The sequence below is a fragment of the Armigeres subalbatus genome, chromosome 3 (genome assembly GCF_024139115.2).
Source record: "Armigeres subalbatus isolate Guangzhou_Male chromosome 3, GZ_Asu_2, whole genome shotgun sequence".
NCBI lineage: Eukaryota > Metazoa > Arthropoda > Insecta > Diptera > Culicidae > Armigeres > Armigeres subalbatus.
In genome coordinates, this window is record NC_085141.1 from 119,040,605 (window position 1) to 119,063,189 (window position 22,585).

Here is a 22,585-nt window from a genome sequence, read left to right on the forward strand (position 1 = left end):
ATAAGGTGATTGTGCACAATTATTGTAATCGTTGACTCCTTTGCGTAACAACTAAAATTAGGCAAGCCGTATGTGGCTATAATTTTGGTTAGAGCTTCAATAAATGAAGATTTGCAACAATAAATGTGCTCAAACACAGCATAGTATGCTGAGGTTTGATCCATTTACCCTGTCTAATATTTTGAGAGAGCTGCTTTAATGAATAGATGACCTCCACTGCCGTAATCTGGAAAAGTGACGTAACAGTCATTTTGCAACATGCATGTTTTCCTTTTTTTGTTTAAGAGCTCGATGAGTTGTACTCGTTAACACCATTTTTTTGAAAAGGGAAAATGGTAAATGCATCATGAAACAATCATGATTATCCTTAAACAATTGAAAAATGCTCCTTAAAAAATCTGATCATTTTTCCTCAAATTATTGATCAAATTACCTTGAAATAGGGTATCTGTTCCATTATTAATAACATGCTCCTATATCAATAACATTCGCAAAACAGGCAATTTAGGCACAATTTGTGTCGTGTTTTGTTGTTTTCCGGCGTGCTCACTGCTGAAAAAATTCACAAAAATGATAAATAAAACAATTTGCGCACCGATTCTTTGTTTTCGAATGGTATTGATTTGGGTACATGGTATGAATTCAAGGAGCAGTTTCCCTATATAAAATGCTCCGTAAACATTCGAAAAGTGTACCGTAAAAACGAAAAAAATGTACCGTAAACAATTGAAAATGCTCCTTAGAAAAACAAAGATTTGCAGAACAAAGGGAACCGAAGCGACAATATTTATCTTGTAACTTAGATATCTTTTGGGGTTATACAGGGAAATTGATGAATAAACCTATTAGCATTATATTCATTTTCATTTATTTAGTTAACATCTAAACAGATAACACTGAATCAACAATTTGACGCCACAATACACGGTTCGAGGCCGCATCTCTCCATCCTCGGATACGCCCCACGCTCGCCAAGTCGTTCTGCACCTGGTCTGCCCATCTCGCTCGCTGCGCTCCACGCCGTCTCGTACCTGCCGGATCGGAAGCGAACACCATCTTTGCAGGGTTGCTGTCCGGCATTCTTGCAACATGTCCTGCCCATCGTACCCTTCCGGCTTTAGCTACCTTCTGGATACTGGGTTCGCCGTAGAGTTGGGCGAGCTCATGGTTCATTCTTCGCCGCCACACACCGTCTTCTTGCACACCGCCAAAGATGGTCCTAAGCACCCGTCTCTCGAATACTCTGAGTGCTTGCAAGTCCTCCTCGAGCATTGTCCATGTTTCATGTCCGTAGAGGACAACCGGTCTTATAAGCGTCTTGTACATGACACATTTGGTGCGGTGGCGAATCTTTTCGACCGCAGTTTCTTCTGGAGCCCGTAGTAGGCCCGACTTCCACAGATGATGCGCCTTCGTATTTCACGACTAACGTTGTTGTCAGCCGTTAGCAAGGATCCGAGGTAGACGAATTCCTCGACCACCTCGAAGGTATCCCCGTCTATCGTAACACTGCTTCCCAGGCGGGCCCTGTCGCGCTCGGTTCCGCCCACAAGCATGTACTTTGTCTTTGACGCATTCACCACCAGTCCAACTTTTGTTGCTTCACGTTTCAGGCGGGTGTACAGTTCTGCCACCTTTGCAAATGTTCGGCCGACAATGTCCATGTCATCCGCGAAGCAAATAAATTGACTGGATCTATTGAAAATCGTACCCCGGCTGTTACACCCGGCTCTCCGCATGACACCTTCTAGCGCAATGTTGAACAACAGGCACGAAAGTCCATCACCTTGTCTTAGTCCCCGGCGCGATTCGAACGAACTGGAGTGTTCGCCCGAAATCTTCACACAGTTTTGCACACCATCCACCGTTGCTTTGATCAGTCTGGTAAGCTTCGCAGGGAAGCTGTTCTCGTCCATAATTTTCCATAGCTCTACGCGGTCTATACTGTCGTATGCCGCCTTGAAATCAACGAACAGATGGTGCGTTGGGACCTGGTATTCACGGCATTTTTGAAGGATTTGCCGTACAGTAAAGATCTGGTCCGTTGTCGAGCGGCCGTCAACGAAGCCGGCTTGATAACTTCCCACGAACTCGTTCACTAATGGTGACAGACGACGGAAGATGATCTGGGATATCACTTTGTAGGCGGCATTAAGGATGGTGATCGCTCGAAAGTTCTCACACTCCAGTTTGTCGCCTTTCTTGTAGATGGGGCATATAACCCTTCCTTCCACTCCTCCGGTAGCTGTTCGGTTTCCAGATTCTGACTATCAGTTTGTGCAGGCAAGTGGCCAGCTTTTCCGGGCCCATCTTGATGAGCTCAGCCCGATACCATCCTTACCAGCTGCTTTATTGGTCTTTAGCTGTTGAATGGCATCCTTAACTTCCCTCAAGGTGGGGCTGGTTGGCTTCCATCGTCCGCTGAACTGACGTTGTCATCTCCTCCGCTGCCTTGACTTTCACTGCCTGTACTCTCAGCGCCATTCAGATGTTCCTCGTAGTGCTGCATCCACCTTTCGATCACCACACGTTCGTCCGTCAAGATGCTCCCATCCTTATCCCGGCACATTTCGGCTCGCGGCACGAAGCCTTTGCGGGATGCGTTGAGCTTCTGATAGAACTTGCGTGTATCTTGAGAACGGCACAGCTGTTCCATCTCCTCGCACTCCGCTTCTTTCAGGCGTCGTTTGAAAAGGCGGGTCTGTTGTCTCCGCTTCCGTCTATAACGTTCCACGTTCTGCCGGGTACCTTGCTGCAGCGCGACCGCCCGCGCTGCGTCCTTCTCCTCCAGAATCTGTCTGCACTCTTCGTCGAACCAATCGTTCCGTCGACTTCGACCCATATACCCGACGTTGTTCTCCGCTGCGTCGTTAATGGCTGCTTTGACTGTATTCCAGCAGTCCTCAAGAGGGGCCCCATCGAGCTCACCCTCTTCCGGCAACGCTGCCTCGAGATGCTGCGCGTATGCAGTGGCGACATCAGGTTGCTTCAGTCGCTCTAGGTCGTACCGCGGCGGTCGTCGGTACCGAACATTGTTGATGACGGATAGTTTTGGGCGCAGTTTAACCATCACCAGATAGTGGTCAGAGTCGATGTTAGCGCCACGATATGTCCTGACGTCGATAATGTCGGAGAAGTGCCGTCCATCAATCAGAACGTGGTCGATTTGTGATTCTGTCTGCAGTGGTGATCTCCAGGTGTACCGATACGGGAGGCTGTGTTGGAAGTAGGTGCTGCGAATGGCCATATTCTTGGAGGCGGCGAAATCAATTAGTCGTAGGCCATTTTCGTTCGTCAGCCGGTGAGCGCTGAACTTTCCAATAGTCGGTCTAAACTCCTCCTCTTGGCCAACCTGAGCGTTCAAGTCTCCTATGATGATTTTGACGTCGTGGCTTGGGCAGCTGTCGTACTCACGTTCCAGCTGCGCGTAGAATGCGTCCTTATCATCATCAGTGCTTCCGGAGTGTGGGCTATGGACGTTGATTATGCTGAAGTTGAAGAACCGGCCTTTGATCCTCAACTTGCACATTCTTTCATTGATCGGCCACCACCCGATCACGCGCCTTTGCATATCGCCCATCACTATGAAAGCTGTTCCCAGCTCGTGTGTGTTGCCGCAGCTCTGGTAGATGGTATGATTACCTCTAAACGTTCGCACCATTGATCCCTTCCAACAAACCTCCTGCAGCGCTACGATGCCGAATCCACGGTCCTTGAGCACATCGGCGAGTATGCGTGTGCTCCTGATGAAGTTGAGAGATATGCAGTTCCACGAACCGAGTTTCCAATCGCTAGTCCCTTTTCGTCGCAGTGGTCTTCGCCGATGGTTCCGGTCCGTACTCTCTTGTTGATTGTTCGTTGAGTATGTTTTTTTTAATGGCTGGCTTGCTAGGCCTGACACCAAACCCTCTAAATTTCCGGAGGACCATTCCTCCTTATTTCCGGTGGACCATTGTGCACAGTTTCGCTAAGTGTCCCTCGCTGGCACTCGGACGATGATCAGCCGCCCCTAACATGGAGAACAGACGCTATTGTGAGCCGATCCTGACATGGAGAACAGACGCTCAATAAGATTTGCACCTCCGAGAGGAGCAAACCCCCTTCCCTGTCAGCATACGACCATAGTTCCCACCGGGGTTGGTTACCCGATCTTCCCTAAGGTTGCTCGTATCCCGGCCAGCACCGCGGGGAGGTAGGGATAGGAGTTGCTGGGTAAGAGGCTAAGGACCGCGAGATGGGGTCTATTTTATTCCTTCAGGTACGCGAAGTACCAATGGTACGCTTTACCCAGCATTTGCCGTGCCAGCATTATATGCAATGTGATTTTAATGAAATTCGTATCGTCAAGCATGTTTATGCGATGTGCAGTTGTATGGGACGTCTGTTTGTCTGGGTGCAGTCTGGTGCAATTTAACAATGCTTTGAATTGCTTGTAGGCTAAGATTACATTTTGTATAAGTTTATGGAGCATTTCATTTTTTTACGGAACAGTGGTTTTTAGTTTAAGGAGCATTTTCTCAGGTTAAGGAGCATTTTTTATTGGTTTAAGGAGTATTTCTTCTTTTTAGGGAGCATTTTCCTTAGTTTTCGGAGCACTTTTCTGTTGAATAGGGCTACCAAGCAAAACAATCAGCTTCATACTCCAGGGGCTATACAATGGTGCATAAGATTCTACTTTATGACAGCCAATTTCAAGGTACTTTTTCAACTATTTCACAATAATTCTTATATCAAGATACTGCGCAATTATCATTAATTAAATAGCAAATCTTTGTTTTTCTAAGGAGCATTTCAATTGTTTACGGTACATTTTTTTCGTTTGTACGGTACACTTTTCGAATGTTTACGGAGCATTTTATATATTTCAAGGTAATTTGATCAATAATTTAAGGAAAAATGATCAGTTTTTTTAAGGAGCATTTTTCAATTGTTTAAGGATAATTTCACCTGTTTTAATGGACAATTTTTGGGCTGCCTTTTGAAAATGGCGTATACGTCACTTCTATAGATTACGGCAGTCCAGTAATCAACTCCATCATGATGTGCGTAATAGAACTTAGAGAACTTAGTAACAGAATAACAATCAGTTATGTTATGTAGCTTCCTAGAAGTATATTATACATTTATCTCAGATAAGGAGTATGACATCCGATGGCAAACATAAAATGAACCAAAAACTGTTCACGGAATTCAATTGAACTCTTATGCGTGCCACGGTTCAAGACAATTCGCTGTCACCACTGAGTATGCATGCCTGTGTTTGCCACTCACCGCACAGTGCGTTGAAGAATCGGTCGCTGTTTTGTGGGATATGTGTGTTTATCAAACAAAAGCATCCCGAAGCGCGTGGAAAGGGACTGTCTCCGAAGCAGCTCAGAGATGGCGTACTGCACCGACATTGAAAGCTCCAATGGGAAATCCACTTTGAATTACAAATCCATGCTTACAAACATAATAATTTATGCAAACATGGTTCCAGCCAGCCGAGTTGGATGAGTTGCTTGCGTGTTTGCTGCAAAATTTTCTCCGACTGGGGTGGAGTGGTAAGTCGTCGTCTCCAACGCATAAAGGGCCTCTAGCACCCAACAATTTTCAAACCTACCCTAGCATACACGACATATAAGGACAATTCAATCTTATAGCCGCCTGTGGCTGCTACTGAAACTGCCTTATGCACTCATGGTAGCAATGTTTACTTCTCCCAGCGGGAGGCCAAGGGTCCATTCTGGTTCGGATGGGAAGTGTGAATAAGTCGGCTTTTGCCGACCCGTCGGCAATAGATTTCTAATCCTTTGGCTGAGGGAGATTAGAACACATTTGCCACCACCGTTGGGGTGATGTTTGTTATACTGGAGAGAGAATAGTTCGAAAACATAAGTTGCAATTTTAAACTTTGACTGGGGTTAATGGTATTTGAAGACGAATTAAAATATCGGGGACATAGATGGGTAATTTTACATGACGGGGTGAAATAAATTTCAGAATACGAAAGCTCTACCATGGATTAGAAATGGAATCAGATTCATTTAGGAAGCTAATGTCATACGCTGGAACTAAAATGTAATCGTATCGGCGTCGACATCAGAAGAACAGGTACATATGTTTATGAAGTTCTTATCAGGCTGTACATTGCATTGAGCGCTGCGGCTCAACATTAGGTTGAAGATGAGCAGTTAGTGGAGAAGAATAATAAAGCACGAGCAAGCTTTCTACAGCACCGCACGAGGGCAAACAAGGCACGATCAAACGGGCGCGGAGCAGACAAAACTCAATTTTCTCGAAGAAACGCGCCAGTAGGAAGATCAAGACCGTGAAGAGACAGGACAACTATATCGCACTATTAACAAACGAAAATTCTATGAGAAGTTAAACCGTTAGCGTAAGGGCCACGTGCCACAGCCTGGCATGTTTAAGGAGATAAACAGGAACCTTCTTACGAACAAGTGAGGTGATCCAGAGATGGCGGCAGCACTATAAAGAGCACCTGAATAGCGATATGGCAGACAACGATGGCGTTATGATGCCGAATCTGGGAGCACGCATGTAGGGCATGTTTACTACTTGAACGTTGAAAATTTTGATTATTTTTAATGCATGAATTAATAAACCGTTTATATTAAAAAAAAAACTTGCCTCGGGCGCTACCACAAATTAACTAGTTGTTAATATTTCAGCTCTGCTACGTTGCCGGATGCATGAATTAATAAAAATGACAGTTGTGCATTGCTTCCGTATTGAGTACACCAGCGTCCTTGAAAACGCGAGTACTTTTAAATTTGGATTTCGCGAGGATTTTCCTAAAACTGTCATGTCATTCTTTCTGAGAAAGCGCTATTCTACGAAATGGAGTAAGAGAGAAGATAACACATCCTTTCAAATAAATCGTCTATCTAGCATCTAGGCGGACATAGGAAATAATGCCTTCTGAAAATGAACGCGTTTGCTCGGATAAGGTGAATAGGAGATCAATGCTTTCTTTAAAAAATAAATTTAAAAAAAAGGCTTTTGCTTAGTATAGGGCGAGCAAGGGAGTTAATGCCTTCTTTAAATAAACGCGTACTCCCGGTATAAGGAGAAAAGAGGAGATAATGCCTTCTCTAATTCAACGCATTGGCCCGGAATAAAGCAGAAAGAAGAGATAATGCTTTCTTTAAATAAATGCGACGTCGCAGATTGTTCGGAAAAGGGCTGCCTCTTTATGGGAGAGCCGCGTGTGCCCGGTTCGGAGACGGGAGATGAGCTGCTGTTCTTTATGATTGGGAAACTCATGATGTCCATGTTGCGTTCCAGGAACTTCCACGAAATGAATAATATAATATTGTGAAACGAAGCGCAGAATCAAAACAAGACAGCAAAGAGTGCAGCCAGAAATCGGGTTGTTTGATGCTCATAGAGTAACCAGAAGTTCAAATTAAAAAGTGAACCCTGTTAATATGAATGAGATACTGTCCAAACTATCGGGAGTCCACGGTCCATCCCTATTAAGGACCTCAGCCTTCCCAGACCTTCTAAGAGCCACCCCTACGGAAGTTGCAAAATATGGAGCTATTTCCTCGCGCCACTGGGGGGAGACCGATGCAGGCCATCGTTCGCAGAATCTGATCTCCTGCAGCGAGCTAAGCGGCTTTGCGGCAGACGAGCGCCAGCGTACGGTGACGAAAAGACAAGATACCTGCCTCTGCACAGGGAGACTCGGCTGGTGATGAAAGTAACAATCCTGAGGCGTCTCGAAGGTATAAATTGGCGTCAGCGACAGAGTTTGGGCGAGGTTTTGGTGGGCGATACTGATCAGTGCCAGGCCGTAGAATAGGCGACTGGCAGTAGCAGTGATCGAGAACCCAGTACAGAAAGATTTCGGACTGATTTAACTGCTACGAACTTAGTAGCGCAGAGCACATCTTCTTGGTTGAAGGACAACTGGTCGAAGGACAAAACTTCTAATGTCAAAAGGTTGAAAGGACAAAAGGTCGAAGGGTCAAAAGGTCGAAGGGACAAAAAATCTGAGTCAAAAAGTCGAAGGACAAAAGGATGAAACGTCGAAAGAACAAAAAATAGAACTAATGGCCGTAGGACAAAAGGTCAAAGGACAAAAGGTCGAAGGTAAAAAGATCGAAAGGACAAAAGGCCGAAGGGTCAAAAGGTCGAAACAAAACAATTGAGTGAAAAGGTCGAAATGTCAAAAGGTCGGTCGAAGGGACAAACGGTCGAAACAAAAAATCGTCGAAGGTCAAAACGTCGAAAGGATAAAAGGTCGAAGACCAAAAGGTCGAAAGGACAATAAGTCAAAGTGGCAAAAGGTCGAAACAAAAATTCTGAGTCAAAAGGTCGAAGGTCCAAAGATTGAAGGGTTAAAAAGTGAGATGGGATAAGAGGTCGAAATAATAAAAAAATGAGTTAAGAAAATTATGTTGAGCTTTTTAGTGGAATGTCTTCACTTGTCATAAGACGAGTTTGTACAATTCCATTTAATTCCACCACTTAATTGTACCTTGACAGATACGTATTTCGACCTCAACAGTAAGGCCGTCTTCAGTGTCTCGTACTTGACTCGACTTAAGTCGAGGATATTGGGATTGTACAAACTCGTCTTATGACAAGAAAAAGGAAAAACTCAAAGGTGCAGCCCAATCGGGTTGTACGCAAAGGTGACGTTGAACTACGTAGCTGTATGTAATGTACAGGTTTTCGACTATTCTATGCGATGAGACCAAACCAAGCGTTTTTCAATCTGCTTTTGTTGTTTATTCTATGCTCCTGAGATTGAGTGAGCATTACGAAAACTGGTGATGTATATAATTTTTGGACCAACATTTGAAAAGGAAGAAAAAAATAAAATTTTCAAATAACCGAGGATGAACAACACGTTCACGATGAAAGCGTTCACATATTCAAATTATCAATTGATAAGAACTCGTTAGAGAGTAAGAATTGTTCGATAATTGTATCTCGATTCGAAGCATTGGTAAATGCTACTTTTGAACTTATTCTCCTACATAACACCCAAACACAATGCCAAACATCCGATTGAACTTCATTGTTGACATTAAACTGGTATTACATTTAATTACATTTGGTTTAAAATTTGAAAAGCACAACACTGGCTGATAGTGTACAGCTGCAACCTTCGCCGACGCAAACTGGAACAGAGACTAAGCACCCGTCACTAAGTCTGTCTAAGCCCCATGGCTCATTACAAAATCGCGAAAGCTGGGCTGTCAACGGCGTTTGGTGGTCATTCTATGCAGGAGGTCGGAGTAGACGCGACAAAGAAGTTTGACAGTTTATTGATAATAATTATTATTCCTTCACGTGAGTTGCGTCGGACTTAGCGTCCGACAGACACCTACGAATCAGCAAAAACGAGCTAAATAAAGTTTACCAGAACGAATTCACTGCAGCAGCGAAGATTCGGGTCCGCGACGTTAGGCATAATGGACGTTAGGCATAACGGACGTTAGGCATAACGGACGTTAGGCATAACGGACGTTAGGCATAACGGACGTTAGGCATAATGTATGTTAAGCCTAACGTATTTATTCCCAACGTACTTATGCCTAACGGGGTATATCCGAAGACTCCGAGCTCCTCTATTGGCATCAATATAGACGTAAGCAAGAAGCTGGCGTCAAACGCTCCAAGCTTTCGAGAGAAAACGCACGTTTAAGTTAGCAGAAACGAACTGCACCAGCTAAAAGCCCTGCAATGGCGGACATAAGAAGTTTCCAGTTAATAACTAAAGAAATCTCGCTTAACTTTTCAAAAGGACCTAAGTAACATTTTTTTCATGAATTAATTTGAATAGCGCAATCAACAGAAAAACATGAAAGCTTTTGATTGCAGTACTCAAATTAATTCATGAAAAAAATGTTACTTAGGTCCTTTTGAAAAGTTAAGCGAGAAATGCTAATAGATTGCTAGATTGCTAATAGAATAGTTGAAAAGCAGGCCGAGTTCCAGTTGGAATGTAGTGCTATGGAAGAAGAAGTTTGCGATGCACTTACGAGATTGACTGATTCACCGAAACCGAATGCTAAACTGTTAGCAAGTTTTTAATAGTAAATATTATTATACATAAATATTATAACACACTAGAGTAAGTTTTTACGCGGAGGAAATGGGCCGCGTAAATTAAAACAACGTAAAAGAACGCGTAAATCCCAAAATGTGTCTGAATGAACTGCGGAAATCTAGAAATTCGAATGAAAAAAATCGCATAAAAATCGATGCCTGTAAAAATAACCGCGTAAAAAACGACATCAGTGTACATCGGGTATGAAGCGTTGACTCATCCTTGATCGAATGGTCGAAGAAAATTGAAAATCCATGGAGAAACGGCTGAGATATGAACGATCAAAGTCTATCATATTTTCGTGACGTTTTTCATTTTTTTGCAATCGTAAAGTGTACCCCAATATAGAAAAGACAGACGTAGTTCTACGTCAAAAAAAATGAGGCAAAACGTCGAGTAATAACCAATCATTCTTTTGCACTTTTGCACCTGATAATATTTAATTGAAGAGTTTTTTCTTCTTTTAATCATAGGCTTTTCTTTCGAGTTTCGTACATATATATTTTTTTTTCCTTTTTATTTATTTTTTTTTTAATGTGGAACGCTTCACGATTTTGCGTGTCATCCTTGCGCAGGGGCCATGCTAATCTTCTCTGTTTCTCTGTATCGTTCCAATTTTAGTATATGTCCAGCCGAAGCTAGGACCTCCTTAGCCGTGCGGTAAGATGCGCGGCTACAAAGCAAGACCATGCTGAGGGTGGCTGGGTTCGATTCCCGGTGCCGGTCTAGGCAATTTTCGGATTGGAAATTATCTCGACTTCCCTGGGCATAAAAGTATCATCGTGTTAGCCTCATGATATACGAATGCAAAAATGGTAACTTGGCTTAGAAACCTCGCAGTTAATAACTGTGGAAGTGCACAATGAACACTAAGCTGCGAGGCGGCTCTGTCCCAGTGTGGGGATGAAATGCCAATAAGAAGAAGAAGACATATATATTTATTTGTGTTAAATATGATTTTCATTGTTACATTTTTCCTTCTTTTAATCAAATACTGTTCTTCCTAGTTTCGCATATTTGTATTTATTGATATGTCACCTGATAATATTTAATTCTAAAATTTTCAGTTTGTCGATGTCGATCAATATAATAAAGTTCAATACTTGTTCAAATCTAGTCAAAAAATAATTTCTAACAGGAAAACAAAATTCTAAAAAGGCGAAACTGATGAAACGATGATTTTTTTTTTTCCTGAAATGTGTTCAGATCGGTTTTAAAAAGCAAACGAAAACAGAAATTTTGATATTAGAGGGTTAAGTAAATTCTAAAGAATAACGTCTGTTTAAAATATAAATAAGGCATGACTCGTAAGAACAGTCAATGATTAATATAATCTCCTCCATTCTTGTCTATTCGACTTTTTTTTTCTGTTGAACTTTTTTCTCTTCGATCTTTCGTCCTTTCGACCTTTTGACCCATTTATTTCTTCCAACCTCCTTTTCCTTCAGCCTTCTGTCATTTTGTATACCTTCTCTTTTCAATTCGACCTTTTGTTCTTCGACCTTTTGTCATTTTGACCTTTTGTTCTTCAACCTTTTGACCTTTGACCTGTCTGTCCTTCTCTTGTCAATTCGACCTTTTGTTCTTCGACCTTTTGACCTTCGACCTTTTGTCATTTTGACCTTTTGTTCTTCGACCTTTTGACCTTCGACCTTTTGTCATTTCGACCTTTTGTCCTTTCGACTTTTTGTCGTTTCGACCATTTGTCCCTTCGACCTTTTGCCCCTTCGACCTTTTGACACAGATTCCCGTTCTCTTTGGGTAACCATGGTTACAGCCCTGGTAATTGGTACCATAGTTGACACATTTCTCGTCGTCTCTATCATAAGTAGATGCATAAGTATTAGATTGCTAATGTCGCTCCTGTTCGCGTGACTAACATTTAGGTCACTTTGATCTGGCAGCCAAAGTACTGGTACTACAAGTGTCAAACCAAGGGGCAACTAACTCTAAACTTTCAACAGTATCCAAAAATACTAACAAATACTAGCGAAAAACTACATCGTATCTACGGTAAATTGATCGACGAGCCCTGGTTGGGAAAGCATGAAACACAACGCCACCCAGTCGATACAGTCCACCCAGTTTTAGGCAACATATGATTTCAGTCTCCTTTAAATTCATGAAAAATCTGAACAACTATTTATATTACTTTTTTTTTTTTTAGCATCCTTTGGGGCCCACGTTTTGGTTTGATGGTATTAGAAACATAAAATACGGTTTGAAAGTTTTCTAGAATCTGTGAAAGGTAGAAATCAAGTGTTTCCTATACGCAGGAGCACTGTGTTTCATCAACTAACTGACAAACGCCATAACAACCGAACTAATAACCGTTTCATTGTTTGGCGAAAATCGTGGATACTAGAAATATCACGAAATACTATTGCGAGACAATGAGAGATAGTATCGCAAAGTTTAGAGTTACTTGCCCCTTGTGTCAAACCAATGTTGGTGATGAAACAAAACATGCACTACAACATAATGCATAACAAACCGACAAGTTAGGCTTGTGGAAGCATATTTTGGCAAAATACTTTTAATGACTACAGCGCTACTAGCGTTCTAGTACTTATGCTTCTACTCTATCATCCATCGCTAGCGCCACGGCGTCCTTCACACAACAAAGTTTCATGTGGGAATTTTTTACACATGACCAGATCACGTTGCGTTTCTTCGTTTTTTTCCACTTGATGGTGATGTTGAACAGTACCCTAACCATCTGATCAACCGCCATGGACCTTTTTCCATATGGATTTGATGAAGTTGGTCCCAGCGATTCCTTTCTTCAAGAGGTAAAGACTGGTGCTGTCCTCCAATCTGTCTAATCCACACCACGGGGAAGCTCTTGAAGAAGATCAAAAAAGGGAATGGGAGGCTTTTCACATAAACAACTCGGGTTTCATAAAAAGGTCCAGGTTGAATGCTATCCACGGTGCCCCGGTAGACCGTTATTATAAAATAAAATTGTCCATCAAAACCAAGTACAGGGCTCGATTCCTGTGATAATTCTGCACCTCTGGACCAACTTTTAAAAAAATCCCTAGGAGGAATTTAATTCAATAATATCCCCAAAATACCTTCAAAGCCGTCCAAAAAGTGGTCCAAGTTGTTTTTAACCAGTTTGCATTTGTTGCCTTTATTACAATTATAAATTTGTACAACTGATCAAGCTCACCTAACTGACTTAGGTATGTTTTTTGTATGGCTTGAAGCCGTCTATCTTCAAGAACGTTACCTCTCGTTCAGAACCATTCATGAATTCACGTGCAGGCTGCAGATTCTTTGTTGAATGCCATTCAGATTAAGGTTTGTATTTTTTTAGTGTATTCACAAATGTATTCGAGCATCAGAAGTAAAGATTGGAGTACGGAAAAAATTGATGAAAAAAAAAACAAACAGCTTAAATATTTGTTTAAAGTAGTGTAGTTGTTTAGCATTATATAACAGGTTAGATCATCGTCAGATGCTGTAAAAATTGAATTGACGTAGCTTTATCATATTCTGAGATTTTCCCGCAAAAGGATCATCGGACTGGTAATGACTCCAAAGATCGCGGTAAGGAAAAGCTACGATTTTCAAAAGTGTGCTCGGCATATAGAATGAGATCTCGAGAACCAAGGAAAACAACAAGAAAAATGCACAAGAGAAAGAAAAAAAAATACAAGCTTTGTGCATATTCTTTTGGGTTTTCGGTTACGACGAAGATAAAATATTCAATTTATGAACTTTTAAAAACACTTTAATAAAGAAACAAAATGAACCTTTGCTTATCTCCGTCACTACACATCTAGTTCGGAATTGTTAATACGATTAGTTGCTCGAGAAGCGCCATGTTGAGAAAATTTATGGGCGAACCAAGTTCACTAGAATCTTTCGGATTACTTTCTAGATTGCTCTGCTTAAACATTAACAATTTTCTAATTAATATTTCAATCAGCAGGTTCTGAATGATTTCAAAAAAGTGTACGCAAGATACAGCTCTTTGAAACTCGAGCCTGGTTTTGAGGAAGCAATTGATGGCTTTGCTAGCAGCTGGAAAAAGCCGCAGCTTCCATTCACGTCAAAGTACCATATCTTGAATTATTATGTTTCAGAGTTCTGTAGAGGTACCGGAATAGGTTATGGCTTAAATATCAAACAAACATACATGTAATCCGGTGAAAATGGTTCTTGACAACGATCCGACGGGAACAAGAAGGCGAGGTGCACAGCGGGCAAGGTGGATCGATCAGGTGGAGGACGACTTGCGGACCCTCCGCAGACTGCGTGGTTGGCGAAGTGCAGCCATGGACCGAGCTGAATGGAGAAGTCTTTTATGTGCAGCACAGGCCACTTCGGCCTTAGTCTGATGATAAATAAAAAAATCAAACATGCTTTTCTAGTCCGTTGATTAGAACTTTGACGAGATTTGGCAGCAAAGATCGGTTAATACGTGCTGTGATCGAGTATAACAGCTTCTAACTACTATTATTCTACACGAACTCTGGTCTTACTTCTCTCCATTATGAACATAAACAATAAATTAAACTCAATTAAGAGTTTGGGGGGTTTTTGTCTCGGTTGAAGAGCAAATCTTGTTTTGTCTCATTTAAGAGCTTTGTTTTGTCCCGTGTACGGAGGAACAGGCCGTTTTACCTAGTTTGGAAGCAGACTACCTATTACCTATCAGACTACTAAATTAAAGTTAATTTTTACCTTTCATTCTATTAAACATTGAAAGCAACACTTATACTAAACTCGAGCAAGTTAGCCATACAAAAACATACTTAAGTCAGTTTGGTAAGATAAGTCGTAAATATTTGTTGTTGTAAATATTTATAGTTTTAATAACGGCAACGCGTGCTTAGGGCCATCTTTGGCGTTGAGCAAGAGAATGGTGTGTGGCGGCGAAGGATGAAACTAGACCTGTGCGCCGGTCATATCATCGGCGGCGGCGGCGTGGTGGTCACTTTTGCCCCGGCGGCGGCGGCGTCACGGCGGCGCGCCGTTGACTTTTATCGGCGGCGGCGGCGGCGGCGTGAACCGGCGTGGATGAAAAAATAAATGGTTGAAAAAATCAATTTTACCGCGGATTTTTGGATTAATGCGGTTTGATTCACACGGTAGGAATCGCCCGTATAAAAACCGACTTCAGTGGATTAAAATTGCAATATTCTGTGTATGCCGATCATCAAACAGCACACTCGAAATAGTCAATTGCCGGCGATACTAATCAATACCTGATTTCAAAATGTTATTTGAATTACCACTATTTTGTTACTCTTTGATTTTGATTAATCAAATTTTAACAATAAATCCTGCTTCACTTTTTCGTGACCCCTAAGTGTTAAGAATTAGATTTCGGTGTCATAGAACAAATTGGTAATAACTTTGTTCAAAAGTTATTTTCAATTTAGGATTTAGATACACTTCAGTCGTTTTGATCTCAAAATAACTAAGTTTCAGAAAAAATCTAATATTTTCCTGAAATTTGCCTAAATGTGCGAAAAAAACTCTTGCACTTTAATAAAGATTAAAAAAACACAAAAAAGCTCTTGGTGGAGTTTCTGAAAGAATTTCTGGAGGAAACTATGATTTTTTTTAATTCCTACAGGCATTTCTCAGTAAATTTCATTAGGAATTCCTTCGTAAAATCCTATGACAATGTCTGCAGAATTTGTCTATTTTTGAAAGAATAATCCAATTAGGCTCTCTTTGGGAAATGCCTTTAGTAAAACATAAAATATTCATGCAGGAATTCATTCGGAAATTTATCAAAGAATGAACTATTTTCTGATGGAGTTCCTAAGAGAATTTTCTAAAGGACTTTCCGAGAAAATTTCTGAAGTAGTGTTGGAAAGTGTAGTAGGAATCTTTTAAGAAAATTTTGAGCAAATCCCCGCAGACATTTCGAAGGAATTCCTAACAGTATTTCCAAAATGCATCAGCGGCTTCCTCGATTGCACACCCCAGAGTCAACGTCCTGTTCCAGGTTCTCTGCAAGTTCTTTTGCTGGTCTCTCTTCCTGCATACGCACTACATGTCCAACCCACTGTAATCTTTCTTATTTTATCAACCTGCCTATGTCTGCATTTTTGTATACTTGGTTAAACTCGTGGTTCATTCATTCATCTGCCCCATTTACCATTTTCCACCACGCTGCCAAGTATTTAGCACAGTATTTTCAACTCAAACACTTTGAGAATTTGATAATCTGCATCTTTTAACGTCCATGATTCATGGCCGTACAGGACGACTGGACGAATCAACGATGTGTACAGAGCTAGTTTTGTCAGTGTCTGTAGGTAGCTTCATGAAGTTACAAAAGAATTTTCTGGAGGAATTTTCAAAGGATTACCCTGAGAAATTCTATATTAAATTGCTTAAAGTAGTTTTGGAAGAATTCCTATGGGAATTTCAGGAACAATTATTGTCAAGGAACTTGCTAAGGAACTCCTAGAGGAATTACTAAAAAAAACCCTGATTAATCCACCTAGCGGTGATGATGCCTTTCTCGTGCGGTAAAAAGTAGTATTTTGGGCGAGATTTTGGGCATTATTTCTGAGTCCATCGTCCGATCCGGCCAGTTTTCAATAGGAAATAATGATACAAGATTCTGCGTTGAATGCAACCTGTTGCGAGGAAATCGGTTTAGGGTAAGTGCATTAAAAGTGAGAGATGCATTAAAAGTGAGATTTTTTTACGCGCTTTTTTATGAGAAAAAGTATTTTGGTCATAACTACCAAGCCCATTGTCCGATCCGTCCAATTTTCAATAGGAAACAATGGGGCAGTATACTGCGTCGAATGCAACCTGTTGCGAGTAAATTGGTTGAGGGTAAGTGCAAAAAAAGTGAGCTAAACTTTTTGTTCTTTTGGTGCGCACACACACACACACACACACACACACACACACATACACAAACACACACGCACACACACACACAAACACACACGCACACACACACACAAACACACACGCACACACACACACACAGACATCACCTCAATTCGTCGAGCTGAGTCGATTGGTATATCACACTATGGGTCTCCGGGCCACCTATAAAAAGTTCATTTTTGGAGCGAACATATAGCCTTTACGTATACTTAGTATACGAGAAAGGCAAAAAAGTGAGCGAGACTTTTTTACGCGCTTTTTTATGAGAAAAAGTATTTTGGCCATAACTCCCAAGCCCATAGTCCGATCCGGCCAATTTTCAATAGAAAAGAATGGGGCAGAATACTGCGTCAAATGCAACCAGTTGCAAAGAAATCGGTCAAGGGTAAGCACAAAAAGTGAGCGAGACTTTTGCTCTTTTGGTGCGCACATACACACACACACACACACACACACACACACACACACACACACACACACACACACACACACACACACACACACACACACACACACACACACACACACACACACACACACACACACACACAGCGCCAGCGTGGGTCACTTAACCTTCCTCTCGGCTAGAAAAACGCCGGTAGAGGTTATTGACGGCCCATGGCTTGTGGAGGCGATGAACCGCAAACGCGATGGGCTTTCGGCCTTCGAGGTGGCGACGGAACAGCTGGACGCCATCATCGACTTTGCGTCATCGAAGCATAATATCAGTAAGGACCTCAAGAGGAGCTTGCAGAAACTTCGAAAGTCGATGTTGGACGCCAAGCTGGAAACGGCGGTCGGGACGGCCAAGTGCGAACCCGTGAAATCCATGGAGTCAAGGTCTACCCAGACTGAGGACCAAGAATTCGCGGATTTGGGCAAGGTCGAATCGACCGAGGACGTGCCAGCGAAGACGGTGGTGCCAAAGTCTATCCAGACCGAGGCTCAAGTATTCGCGGGCACGTCGGGGGTGGCTGCTCCAACGGAGCAGACACAAAAACGGGGGAGACAGTCTCCAGGGGATGAGCTCCCTGGGGCCGCCCCAAAACGCGGAGGGTTACTACCCGAACAAGGGTAGTGGGGCTGGAAGCCGAACCCCGGCCAGGTACCTCCAAAACTGGGGAGGAAGGACCTGGAAAGGTCCGTCCACCCAGGAAAGACGGTGGTAAGGGGTTACGGCAGGCTGAGAGCTCTCAGCCGCCCCAGACCAGGGAAATAGAGGGGGATGACGCCTCCTGGACCCTGGTCAAGAATAAGAGGAAACCGAAGACGTCAAGGGCCGAAAAGAAGGCCCAGGCGAATGAGGGTAGCAGAAAGTCTAGGGTAGGCGCCAATCGCTCCAGGGGCGATGCCCTAGTCATCAAAACGGACGAGACTAAGTACTCGGACGTCTTGAAGGCGATGAGGAGTGACGTCAAGCTCGGTGAACTCGGCGCCGACGTACGTCGAATAAGACGTACCCGGATGGGCGAGATGATCCTCGAGCTAAAGCGGGGCGTCTCGCAAAGAGCGCCGCCTACAAGAATTTGGCGGAGGAAGTCCTTGGCGAGACGGTCAAGGTGAGGGCACTCACGACGGAGGTGAATCTAAGGGTTAAAGACCTGGACGAGATCACCGAAGTCGGAGAGCTCGTCACGGCACTGCGGCGACAGTGTGAAGTGGAGGCGTCCACCGCAGCCGTTCGGCTACGGAAAGGTCCAGCAGGGACACAGGTAGCATTGGTTCGGCTACCTGCAGCTGACGCCTCAAGGTAGTCAAGTTAGGGAGCGTCAAGGTGGGTGGTCGGTATGCCCTGTGGGCATATACGAGCAACCTGAAGTTTGCTTCAAATTCCTGTAACCGGGGCACAAGCAATGGCAAAGCCCCTGACAGATGCAAGCTCTGTCGACGCTGCGGATTGGAGGACATAAGGCACAATGCTGCACGAACCCTCCCAACTGTTTGATCTGTTCCAGCAAAGCTGCGAACAGCAAGCACCCCATGGGGGTTCGAAGTGCCCGGCGTTTAAGCGTGCTGCAAAATCACAGTGCAGGTAACGCAGCTAAACCTGAACCACTCAGTGATGCAGCCCAGCAACTGCTGTGTCAGACGGTTGCTGAATGGGGGACGGATATCGCCATCATAGCAGATCCTTACCGGGTACCCGCCAGGAACGGTAATTGGGTCACCGATGGGGTTAAAATGGCGGCGATATGGAGAACAGGGAGATACCCGTTCCAAGAGTTGGTGTCTTCGACACACGAGGGCTTCGTCGTTGCCAAAATCAACGGGGTCTTCTTCTGTAGCTGCTATGCGCCTCCTCGATGGTCGATCGAGCAGTTCGGTCGAATGCTAGATTGTTTGACGGCTAACTTGATGGGGCGTAGGCCGGTGGTGATAGCGGGGACTTCAACGCTTGGGCCGTGGAATGGGAAGCCGATCCACGAATCAACGGGGCAGATCCTGCTGGAATCACTGGCCATGTTGGATGTGGACTTGGCTAATGTCGGTACCAAAAGTACCTACAGCTGAACGGTGCCCAGTCGATTATCGACGTTACGTTCTGGAGCCCTGGCCAAACGAGTAGTTCGAACTGGAGGGTAGATGATGGCTACACTCACAGCGACCACCTGGCGGTTCGCTACAGTATCGACTATACGACCAGCATTCAGCGGACGGAAGAAGGGCGAGGCCTAGTCCTCGTATGTGGAAGACATCATACTTCGACGACGAGGTGTTTAAGGAAGCGCCCGCCGCGAGCACAATACTCTCGGTCTGAGTGGCGAGCAGCTGGTAACAGTACTCTCGCGTGCATGCGATGCCACCCTGCCCAGGAAAGTCCACCCTAGGAATGGGAGACCACCGGCTTACTGGTGGACTCAAGCAATTGCGAACCTGCGCCGCGCCTGCCTACGGGCAAGGAGGCGGATGCAGCGAGCATGCACAGAAGAGGAGCGTGTTGAACGATGGGTGGCGTTCGTGGCTGCTAGAGCCGCTCTGAAGACTGAGATTAGATCAAGCAAAAAAGCCTGCTTCGAGGGCCTGTGTCAAAGTGCCAACGCGAATCCATGGGGTGACGCCTATAGGGTCGTAATGGCTAAGACACGTGGGGCGATGGCCTACAGAGCGGTCTCCAGAGATGCTGGAGAGGATCATCGCGGGCTCTTCCCACGTCACGACCCAAGCTCCTGGCCTCCCTTCGTGGAGCTGCCAGGAGCCAGGGTGGCCGACGAGGGAAGAGTAACTGTGGCGGAACTTGCGGGGATTGCACAGTCCCTTAGTGTAGGTAAGGCGCCAGGACCGGATGGTATTCCGAACCTGGCCATCAAAGCGGCCATTGCTGAGGCTCCCGAGATGTTCAGATCTGTCATGCAGAGATGCCTGGACGAGGCAGAGCTTGGTCCTATTGCCAAAGGCGGGAAAACCACCGGGGGATCCGTCGGCATATAGACCAATATACCTGCTTGATACGGCGGGGAAGGTGCTCGAGAAGATCATCCTCAACAGGTTGTTGATACGCACGGAGGGTGCGGATGGTCTATCGAGTAACCAGTTTGGCTTCCGAAAGGGTAAGTTGACCGTAGACGCTATCTTGTCGGTTACCAAATCCGCGGAGATAGCTATCCAGCGTAAGAGGGAATTCGCTATTGTGCAGTAGTGACTCTCGACGTGAGGAATGCTTTAATAGTGTCAGTTGGGCAGCTATTGCAGATGCGCTCCTGCGTCTTGAATTCCTGAGTACCTGTACAAGATTCTCGGAAGCTACTTCCAGAATCGAGTACTGGTATACGACACGGAGGCGGGTCGGAAGTGCGTTGACATAACCTCAGGGGTTCCGCAAGGTTCCATACTGGGTCCGGTGTTATGGAACGTCATGTATGACGGTGTCTTGAGGTTGAAGTTCCCGGTGGGCGTGGTAATCGTCGGCTTCGCTGACGATATTACGCTGGAGGTCTACGGCGAATCGATCGAAGAGGTGGAGTTGACTGCAGCCCACTCGATCGCAATTGTGGAGGAGTGGATGAGTTCCAGGAAGTTAGAACTGGCTCACCACAAGACTGAGGTGGTTGTTGTTAACAACCGAAAGTCGGAGCAGCAAGCGGTGATAAGGGCAGGCAACTGCACGATCACCTCTGAACGCTCAATCAAACTCTTGGGGGTAATAATCGACGATAAGCTCACCTTTGGTAGCCACGTCAATTACGCCTGCAAGCGTGCCTCCACAGCTATAGTGGCATTGTCCCGGATGATGTCCAATAGCTCTGCGGTTTATGCCAGCAAGCGCAAGCTTCTGGCTAGCGTTGCTCTGTCCATACTGAGGTATGGGGGCCAGCTTGGGGCACGGCCCTGCGTATTAACTGCTACAGAACGAAGTTAGAAAGTACGTATAGGCTCATGTGCCTAAGAGTTGCGAGCGCGTACCGTACCGTGTCGCACGATGCACTCTGCGTCATCACCGGTATGATGCCTATTGACATCGTTATCGGTGAAGACATAGAGTGCTTTGAAATGCGCGGCACGAGAGGCATCCGCAGGACTGTCAGGTTGGCCTCAATGGTCAAATGGCAGCGTGCGTGGGACAGTTCCACTAAGGGTAGATGGACACATAGGTTGATACCGGAGATAGGTACGTGGGTCAAGAGGCGCCATGGGGAAATAACTTTCCACCTGACCCAGGTCCTTACAGGCCATGGTTGCTTCAGACAGTACCTACACCGGTTCGGACACTCGGCCTCGCCCGAGTGTCCGGTGTGCGTTGGTTTAGAGGAAACGGCGGAACACGTGTTGTTCGTGTGCCCGCGTTTTCGCACAATGCGTAACCACATGCTTGCCACATGTGGTCTGGACACTACCCCGGACAACCTAGTTCGGAGGATGTGTAAAGATGAAGTTGGCTGGAACGCCGTTTTATCGGCTATCGTCCAAATCGTCTCGGAGCTACACAGAAGGTGGCGCGTGGACTCGAGGGATGGCTAGTTCAGGCGCAAATAAGAGGTGGTCCAAGGGTTCGGAGTCGGCTTCATGGGTCATACCGGTGCCCTGTGGTCGAACTCGATCCTTTTATCGAACAAGTGGCCGCGTGAAAAACAACATGGTATCGTCGCTTTCGCGGCGTCGGTCAACCGGGCGGGTTCCGAGTCCGAGGACGGAAAGGGGTCCTCGTCAAGGCTGGGGCAGGCGTAGGCACCGCGTCGGCAAGTCCCTCTGTGTGCTGGCGAATAGGCCCTATCGCAGAAAGGTCAATTTGGGGTGCACGCGGCATCATCATTCTTGATACCAGTCGTGCAGAGGGAAGCAGGCGCGAAGTCGACCCTGCCCACCTTCCGAGGACATAGGGCGTGGTAAGGCCACCTGGAAAGCCGGCAATGCGCTGGCACGATACCATGGTGTTCTTCTAAAAAGCGAGTCACGATGTTCGGTGCTGCAAGGACACGCAGCTAACCTCGAGGGTACGTTATGCACTGGTCCCCTTTGAAGCATTACTTTCTGGTTGTACCGAAGGGACGATGGGCTTGGCGGCAATGGAAACGGTTTAGCTGGTCGGGGATGCAGTCCTGCCTCCCTCATTGGAGGTGGCCCCTAACCCAGCACTTCCTGGTCAACCCAGGATGTCTGTTGAGCAGATTCCCCCTCCATTGTTTAGGAAGAAAAAAAAAAAAA

The 22,585-nt window shown here is 44.9% G+C and overlaps 1 pseudogene; it reads right to left on the minus strand.

The window, feature by feature from the left end:
• Positions 1-10,599: 10,599 nt before the first annotated feature.
• LOC134228230 (U6 spliceosomal RNA) lies at positions 10,600-10,714 on the minus strand (annotated as a pseudogene).
• Between the last annotated feature and the right edge of the window lie 11,871 nt (positions 10,715-22,585).